Here is a 10435-nt window from a genome sequence, read left to right as displayed (position 1 = left end):
ACAGTCTTGAGAACTTAATTCATTATTTGTTTGGTTTACTAGATAAAGTAAATTACATTTTATCCAGGTTGATAAAATTTTGTGTTTTCATGTCTACTTTATTTCTTCATCACTACTATGAGTCCGTAAGTATGCACCATCACTGCTTAATAGAAGCAAGAACAAGTCACAAGTCAAGGCAAGGAAACTGCCCAATGACAGACAGCTAGGGTTGTCTGAAGGTCTAGAGCAGACTGGCAAAATCATATCCAGCTTCTTAGATGAAGAGACTTTGGTGTCATATTATTTTTATAAAACCAAGGAAAATTCTTCTTTAGCATAAATACACACACACACACACACACACACACACACACACACACACAGACAAATATTCAGACCAAGTCTAATCATGTGCTCTCCTAAACTTCCTGGTTCCAGCCATTAACTTCTCTTAATAGGGTTTCAGCAGGAGCCTCTTCCCTGATCTCGCTGCTTCTCCTGTGTTCACCTTTGCCTTCCTGCAATAATTATCTACAGAGCAGCCATGAAGATCACCTTAAAATATAAGTGAAAACATCTCATGCTTATGCTCAAAATCTTCCATATTGTCATTTCACAGAAGATGAAGTCAAATTCCTTATAATGATCTACAGAGGCCCACTTGTTCTGTGCACCACCCTTTATCACCCTTATTTTTCATCTTCTCACTTCATTCTACTTCTGTCACACTAGCTACCTTGCTATATGTGCAACATACCACATACTCACCTTGCCTCAGAGACATTTCACAGGATTTTGTTTCAGGTTGGAATCCATATCCCCTATGTATCTGAACTTTGATCACTTCCATAAAGTCTTTGATCAAATATCTCCTTCTTAATGAGATCCAACCTGCATACCTTACTGAAAATTACACCTGCACACAGTCAACCCTCCAGATCACTCTTACCTTACTATAGTTCTTTTTCTTTCCTTTTTAATTAACAGGTTTATTGAAACATAATTAAAAACCATATAATTCATCTGCTTTAAATTTACAATTCAATGATTTTTAACATATCTACAGATTTTTGCAACCATAACCACAATCCAATTTTTAAAAATCTCCATAGCTCCCTGTCCATTTACAATCATTTCCTATTCCCCTAGGCAACTTTTATACTTACCTATTTCTGTCTGTAGAGATTTGTCTTTTTGGACATTTCTTATAAGTGGTATCATAAAATACATGTTATTTTGTGTCTGGCTTCTTTTATCTAGCATGATGCTCTTACGTTTCATCCATGTTGTAGCATGTATCAGTAATTATTTCCTTTCTATTGGTGAATAGTATTCCATTGTATGTATATATTTCCTTTTGTTTATCCATTCAGTAGTTGATGGACATTTGGGTCGTTTCTAATGTATTGGCTATTATGAACAATGCTGCCATAAACATTCATGTGCAAGTTTTTGTGTGGACATATGTGTTCATTTTTCCCATACTCTAGTTTTACAGTATCCATGACCTTCTTACATGTCATAAATGTACTATTTATTCTGTTAATTACTTGCTGACATTCACCAACAACTAGAATATAAATTCAAGGATTTCTGTTGTTTTTGTTGAGAGTGCCTAAAACAGCTCTTGGTAGCTGGTAAGAATTCAAAATGTTTGTTGCATGAATGAAGCAATGTTTACATGTAGAGTGTATATTTCTGTTTCTAGACATATATTTTTAAGCAGTGTATTTCTTCATGCTTCCACTTTTTCATCAAATATGTATTTAGCCTCTTCTATGCTGTAGGAATATGTTAGGATTAATATGTATAAAAATGGGTGGGAAGAGAATGAAATAACATTCAAATGATAAAAAGAGCTGAGGTAGTAGAACAGACCCCCAAAGATATTCACACACTAATTCCCAGAACTTGTGAATATGTTAGGTTACATGGCAAGGGTGAATTAAGGTTACAGATGGAGTTAAGGTTGCTAATCAACTGACCTGAAAATAAGGAAGATATATTGGGTTATCCAGATGGGGTCAAAAACATAATCACAAAAGTACTGAGTGAGAGTAGGAAATGGAGGGTAGAAACAGAGTGTTGGAGTGATGTGATACGAGAAAAATTCAATCTACCATTGCTGGCTTTGAAGATGAAAGGATCCAGGGAATATGGGCAGCCTAGAAGCTGGTAAAGGCAAGAACATAGATTCTCCCCTAGAGCTACCAGAAAGGAGTGCAGCCCAGCTGATCCCTTCATTTTAGCCTGACCCATTTCAGACTTCTGATCTCTAGAACTGTAAGATAATATATTTGCATTGTATTAAGCTACTAAGTTTGTGGTAGAGCAGCAAAAGAAAGCTAATAGAGGAACCATATGTACTAACTACACAGGCAGGTAAGAGAAGGGGCCTAAATCCCCATTATGTTAATAAATGGTTGCTCTTGTGTGTACTATACTCAGCCCAAAGTAAATTTTCAAAGAAGTAGGAGTCATGGTCTCTGCTCTTGAGGAAAAAATGTTTACAAACTAGTCAGATTTTCCAATGGGAAAACACGACCATATGGCAAAGATGTTAGCAGCACAAAATTGTGCCAACAGGATAATCAACTATCATTTACATGGCCAGCCATCCGGAGACCTGGCAAGCAAGGAGCCTCACTGCAGCAGCTGTTTCCACGGCCCCAAATCCTATGATAGTGACTGAAAAAGAAACAAAACAAACAAGCAAATAGAAACCCTCTGACATGTTGAACTTGTGAAACTGAGAGGCAGCGTGGTGTAATCAAAGGGAGTATGGAGCTACCTTAGACCATCTAGATAGCCATCTCAATTCTACCCCACAATAGGCTTGTGACCTTGGGTGATTTACCTACGCATCATCTCCTTCCTTATCTCTAAAATGGAGTTGGACCCTTCCAGCTATTCTCTGGGAACTGGTGGGATCACTTCCAAAATAAGCCAGATATTCTTTCTTTATGCATTTTTTTAAATAAAACAGATATAATCAAGGACAATGTTAGTACCAGGAAAAAGCTTGTATAAAATTTACTTAGCAATATTCAAAAAATAATTATCATCTACCCATTTTTTGCCAGACTGTCTCACACCCTTATAAATACATTAACACCTTCTCATTTATACACAAAGCACATAATATAATTTATTTAGAAAATATGTAAATTTATATAGAGTACATATAGAGAAAGAACATATTTAATGAAGCATAAAAGTTTTATAACTAAGCCAGTGTATTTTGGAGGTTCTGCATACATAACTGAAAGAATAAAATAAATTTTGATGTTGCCACATGATATATGTATATATATATATATCTTATAGGAAATTATATCAAATGATTATGGAGGCTGAGAAATCCCAAGGTCTACAGTCAGTAAGCTGGACACCCAGGAAAGCTGATGGTGTATTTCCAGTCTGAGTCCAAAAGCAGGAAAAGAATAGTACTCCAGATCAAGGCAGTCAGGCAGGAAAATTCTCTCTTACTTGGGGATCCATTAGTGACCAAAAGCTGTTAATTTCATGGAATTCCCTAGAGGTCTCAGGAATACCTAGGAGAGAACTATCCATGCCACAATAATCCACTTGCAATATTAACCCGAACTCTGGGGGCAGTTATCCACAGTTATGAAAAACATTTTGCCTTATCAGGTAAACCAGAGAGTGGGATGGGGGGAAGGTTTGATAAGAGATATAGTACCTAAACAGTCTATGTAAAAATCATATGTAGCTTGAAAAATATAAAAGTATATAAATGATGTACTTCTAAAGGAGAAGAAATGAGACTATGCCATAATAAGCAACTTCAGGTCATCAAAAACTATAACAACTTTTACAAGTAGCAATAAAATATTTTTAAGAAGAAATACTTTTTAAAATAAATAAGCATTTACTCTTATGTATCTCTATAAATATATGCACATATTTAAGCAAAAATATGAGTCTCTTATTCAGATATTATTTTGGTTACTTTTAATTATTATTCTCAAATATTTCTTAAGACTTTATGATCTTTCCTGGTAAAGTCAAGTTTTTTCAAAATTATAATAAGTAGTTTTGACAACATGAATGAATTAAAACTAGCCATTGTTGCTTTCCTTTCAATAGAGTTTTAAAATACCAGTCAGTTACAGAATATGTTCTCTTATCTTCTGAATAGATTTTTAAAAATGTAAGTCTGCAGTAGTATGTATAATTTAGCTAAAGCAACTAGGAAAAAAATGAAGATATATTTATGCAAATTAAATAAAATAATAGCAAGTACCCCAAATATCCATATTTCAAAGGCTCCTCAGTAACAGTTTTTATTCTAATAAGTATGAAAGATTATTATCTTAAATAAATAACATTTATTAAAAACTGTCATGTACTCTACCTCATTATTTGTATATTATTTCATTTAATTATCGCAGAAACCCTATTGTTTAAATACATTATCATATTTGTAAAGTTATACACTTATAAGAGCTTAAGTATCTGGCGACAGAAACAGGAGTGCAAACTCAGAGCTGTCTTATTACTAATCTATAGTCTTAAAAATTCACTCTAAATTTTCAAGTGATGTAATTTAAAAGTCTCATTTTCTCATCAGTAAAACTGGAGTAATGATAATGGACTCAGGCATGTGTATGTGTAGGTATATGTGTGAGGTGAACAAGTATGTAATAAGATAAAATATTATATGAAACTCCTTAATTCAGTTTCAGGCACAGACAAGGTACCACCATTGGCATCTCACTAGAAGATCTTAGACAAATACTACCCATCTGGGTCTCAAGTTTATTATCTCCAGAATGAGAGAAATACACACTTTGCTATGTTGAAATGAGTCGTCATAATGTATATGAAAGCTCCTCATGATGTATAATGTGTATATGTATATATACATACAATATATGTATAATCAATGTGGCAGCCCTTTACTGAAGTCCTTTATAGTTTTCAGTTTATACAGCACTCTAAATGTGTTTACTAGTAGTATAAATAATCCTTCATGTTCCATATTATATCTCCTAAATAGACATCAAACATTGAGCTCCTATACATTAAACTAGCTTTCCTGTTTTTTTTTTTAATGGTACTTCTAGAATAATTTTTTTTTAAATGAAGGAGATGATAGTATCCCTCCTTTCTAGCTGTGAACTGTAGCTCAATGACTCTAGTGTGTATTATTTCCAACTACTCTCCTCAACTTCTTTTAAAAATATATATTTTTAAATAAGCAGTACTCTGTTGCTATAAGACTATAAAGTAAAGCTATCTATCCCAGCAATACTTAGGCATTTTTTGTTTTGGTTTTCAAATTGATGGTTTGAATATTTTAATCTTTATTATCGAAGACAGTAACTTCAGGGTTACGAAAATATTATTGACCTGATTCCAATCCAATTAGATACCACTCAACATTGAATCTTTAAAAACATGTAATATCTTTTGGCTAATATTGGGTACTGGGTTCACACAGACAAATCAGGCTTCCCTCATGACAAATAGGAGATCAAATATTATGGTCAGGGATTAGATAAGAGAGAATATGAAGTAGTAAGTACTACAAATAAATATACAAGATGAATAGTCATCAATATGTTTAGATTAAGGATTTTGGATCTTCAGAAAAGACACAAATAAAGTTAGTACTTTCTGAGATACAGTTGGGTTAAACATTAGAATAATTCCTATCTAAAGATTAAGTTTAAATTTTTTAAGCAAAAACTGCTAAGGAAAAACATTACAAAGCTGCTTTATGCTTTAAGTAGAATAACCCTCTTAGATATCAAGCAGGGCTCTTGCTCTTAACTTATGAGTGAATTGTTAAAGCTCCAAACTAAAACAACTCCATGTCCATGAGAATCCAGGGAAATTGGCATTTAAAAATGTTTGCTATCATTCTCCAAGTAACGACGACACAAATACCAAGCACTGTTTATTTGTACTTCTTGACATTTCATGTACATCGCACACTTATTAAATGCACTTTAAGCTAAGTCGCTTTTCCCAAGCATATTTTATTAAAGTATACCACGCATAAAAAGAACACTAAACTTAAATGTACATACCCATAAATTATCAAAACATGGATGCTTATGAAAGAAGAGGACAATAAATAAAACACCTGATGCCCCTGGTTCTCCCTTAATCACACTCCCCTCCTTCTCCCCATAGGTACAGAATACCATATATTTTAACACTGTAGATTAATTGGTATTTAATAAACACTTATATAGAAGGATCCATATATAAATATATTTGTATATATTTAATTATATTTATGTTTCTTTTTTCCTTATTTGTCTTTTTAGAAATAGTGTTTTGCTGTACAATTCTCTTCTCTGTTATGCTTTTCTCTCAGGTACACACAAAGAGTAAAACTGCTAAAATGTAAGATATGCATGTATTCAAATACAATGGATGATTCCAAAATGTTCTGCAAAGTGTTGGTAGTAACGCTTTCAGCATTTTTACTAGCCAACACTTTACATAGACAAATAATCAGCTATAGCATATTAAGATACATTTTTAAACTTTTAAAAAATTATTGAAATATAATTGACGTTAGTTTCAGGTATACTACATAATGATTTGACATTTGCATACAATATGAAATGATAACCACAATTAGTATAGTAACCATCTGTCCCCATACAAAGTTATATTATTGACTACATTCCTTATGCTGTATATTACATCCCTATGGCTTATTTATTTTATAACTGCAGGTCTGTACCTTTTAATCCCCTTCGCCTCATTTTCCCATTCCCCTATCCCCTCCCTTTTGGCAACCACCCTCTTTGTTCCCTCTACCTATGAGTCTGTCTTCATTCTGTTTGTTCTGTTTTGTTTTTTATATTCCACATATAAGTGAGATCATGCAGTATTCGTCCCTTCCCCGCCAACTGCTTGGCCTGAGGCATCCCAGTACTTGTGGAGACTGGCTGGTGGGCGAGGCCATTTTCCAGCACTAATAAGCTAGAGGGAGGATTCCCAAATGGAGCTTGCCAACACCAGTGTCTTCATGATAGAATGAGCTCCCCTAAATGGTTGCTGCCAGTATCTATGTCCCCAGGGGGAGCCCCAGTCGCCGCCTCCTTCTCTAGGATACTCTCCGAGATCAGCAAGTGAGTCTGACCCAGGGTCCTTTCACATTGCTGCCTCTGCCCTGGGACTTGGAGCCTGTGAGATTCTGAGCATGCCCTTTAAGAGAGGGGTCTATTTTTCCTGTAGCCCTCTGTCTCCCCTGTACTGAAACCCCACTGGCCTCCAAAGCCTGACATTCTTGTAGCTCATCTTTCCAGTGCAGGACACCTGGATTAGGGAGCCTAATGTGGGGCTCAGAACCCTCACTCCTTGGGGAGAACCTCTGCAGTTGTGACTATCCTCCAGTTTTGGGGTCACCTACCTGGGGGTATGGATCTTGACTATACTGCATCTTTTGCCCTTCCTACCCTTCTCCTTGTGGTTCCTTCTTTATATCGTTATTTTGGAAAATATTTTCTGCTAATCTTGAGGTTGTTCTCATAAATATTTGCTCTCTAAGTACTTGTGATTTTGGTGTGCCTGTGGGAGGAGGTGAGCTCATGGTCTTCCTACTTTGCCATCGTGGCCACGCTCCCCAAGGGACACATCTTAATTTTAAACTAGTTTAAGTAGTACTATACAAAGTTAGGAGTTAAAACATTATATTAGTAATATTGATAAATAGCTCTGTTAACCCGTAAATGTTATGCATATACTCTTGGCGTTGAGTAAAACTGAGCCTCATGGGTCACAGTCAATGACCATGCAGCCTAATGTTTCACATCAATGGAGGCATCCATGGTTAACAACAAAGCGTTGATCTTCATTACTTGGTATAATTTTGGTTCAGATCCAACGCTTTTGGGAGTGTGTTTTTCCTCTTGAACTACATTAGCTACATCAGGAAATACATGCATGTTAGAATCTACTACTAGTTTCTCAATTTGCTTGCTTCTTTCGTTTGTTTGTTCTCTGCTTATGTCCAAGATAGTTTTCAAAGACCTGGATGTTTTCTACTACCTATAGTTACTTCTTCTATTTTGGGCATGCAGATTACTAAAGATTTCCTAGCAGAGTTGCTGTGAGGTTTGAGCACTTCAGGAAATATAAGCTGATGTGACTTTCCCTTAAGCATTCCTCTCACATACATTGACTGGGCATCGACATCAATTACCTATACCTATAGACAGCAAGATCCAGGATGATCTGCTTCTGTCTTCCATCATCTCTCAAGAGAAATCAAGTTTGGGCTCATTTAGTTTTAGGACTTTTCCAACTTTAGTGATCAAAGTTCTCAGTGGTTTACCTTTCTTCTTTGTAATACTTAATTTGTCTTGGTCTTTCCATCATTTTTCCATGTCTAAGGGTTTCCCATCTAAAATCAGGAGTAAACTGAAGAAAGCTTATACCAGAATGCTGCTATTCTTTGCTTTCATCTAATTTATTTTGGTTGGGACCCTTTTTTCATGCTTCTAATGTCTGATGTTCTTTGTTCACTAAAGAAAACAGGATAGTGGTGACAATATCTGTGTGCCAATGTCTGTCAAAGCCAGGGTTACTTTTCTTCTCGTCTATTTTTATGCTGTTCTTAAAGTTTCCTCTGAACCACTTTTCTGTATTTGCCCATTTGAAACAATAAGCTTTTCCTCCCCAATCACTGGATAAATTCTGCAATTCTTGAATTCATTCTGAACTCTCTTTATCATCCCACACTTTAATTGTTGAGGAGTTGCCACCACCAACTTCCAGTAACATTCAAAGACAGCATGTGGGTTACCCATGCAAAAGAACTCCAGATGGAGACTGTGCTGCAGGGTTTTACTGTTGCTCAGGTCTCCAGCGAAATTTATCAAGTTAATTTTCTTTAGCCCTTCAGATCCTTCCAAATTTTCAATCTTTTCAGTGATATTTAAAGCAAAATCAAAACATTTAAGTTTCTTGAGGTTAGTAACATTTTAAAATTTTTCCACTGGGATTATTTTAAAGGTAGAAAATTCTGGTACCATTTATCAATATGATCTCTTTCTGTTTATTGCTGATATAAGGAGAGTTCCTCTAGGGGAAAAATTACACAGTTACTGTGTTTGGCATTCTGTCTAATGAAGTATTCTGTTATCCCCTCCATAGCACCTTTCTGGTTTGGGGGCCCGGGAAGCCTGCCTGGGATCCCAAGGACTGTCAGTAATAATTTATACTTCAATCATTAACATATGAATGTTCTGTTTGTGCCACATGCTTGCCAGCACTTTGTATGTCAATATTTTTAAAAACTTTAGCCATTCTGGTGGCTGTGCCAGAATGTGTCTGTCACTCTAATTTTAATTTACATTTCCTTTATGACTATTTATGTTGATCTTCTTTCCTATGTCTACTGGAAATCTGAATGCCTTCTTTTGGGAAGTGTTTGGTCAAGTCTCTTAGTCATTTTTCTATGTGTTTTGTATCTTTTTGTCTTACTGATTTATAGGAGTTCTTTACCAATTTGGGATATGAGCCCATTGTCTATTATATGTGTGGTAAGTGATTTTTCCTACTCTGTTGATTTAAATATGTTATTGTGAAAATTTTCAAACATTTGAGGGATAATTTGTGGGAAAAGTATAATGAATCTATATCATCATACAGCTTCAAGAATTATTACTCCGTGGACAATCTAGTTTCGCTTTTACCCTATCCATTTTCACCCACAATGGGATTATTTTAAAGTCAAGGTTCCAAGATATCATATCTCTTTTTATTTGTAAAAATGTCACCATGAACCTCTAAAGGATAAGAACAAATTTCCACAATGTAACTAAAATGTCCTTATTAGATATAATGTGTCTAGTGAATGACAGGTTTTCTTATATTTAATACAGCTTGATTTATCAATCTTTTCCTTTATAAACAGTGCTTTCATTGTCTTGTTAAATTCTTTCCATACTTTAAGATGTTAAAAAATTTCCTATACAATTGTTTAGAAATTTTATTATTTTTCCTTTAGTATTTGGATTTAAAATCAATCTGGACTTGATTTTTATGTGTGGTTGGGTCAGGTTGTTTTCTTTTTTTAATATATAGGTATCTACACAACATCTTAATTGAGTTTTTTTTGGTATGTTGCTCTGTGCTCTGTATTGACACATTACTGTATATTAAATGCCTATGTATGTGTTAGTCTATTCATAAACTTTCTATTCTGTTCTATCGGTGTATTTGTCAAACCTAGCAGCAATATTATACTGTTTAATTATGACAGCTTTTAAATAATTCCTGCTAACTAGTACAACAGATACTCCAATGATGTTCTTCTTGAAAGATTTCTTGGCTATTCTTGGCCCTCTATACATTTCAGTGTATATTTTAGAATCTACTCAACTTTTACAAATGAAAAACTAAAGTGTTGGAAATTATCAGATTTGCATTTACTCTATAAAGCAATTTGGAAAGAAGTAAA

At 34.7% G+C, this 10435-nt stretch overlaps 1 pseudogene; it reads right to left on the bottom strand.

The window, feature by feature from the left end:
* Window positions 1-7769: 7769 nt before the first annotated feature.
* On the bottom strand, window positions 7770-9124 carry LOC132370200 (dynein axonemal assembly factor 11-like; annotated as a pseudogene).
* Between the last annotated feature and the right edge of the window lie 1311 nt (window positions 9125-10435).

Source organism: Balaenoptera ricei, chromosome 8 (assembly GCF_028023285.1).
Source record: "Balaenoptera ricei isolate mBalRic1 chromosome 8, mBalRic1.hap2, whole genome shotgun sequence".
NCBI lineage: Eukaryota > Metazoa > Chordata > Mammalia > Artiodactyla > Balaenopteridae > Balaenoptera > Balaenoptera ricei.
Note: the sequence above shows the minus strand (reverse complement) of the source record. Positions and strands in the feature narration are given on the sequence as shown.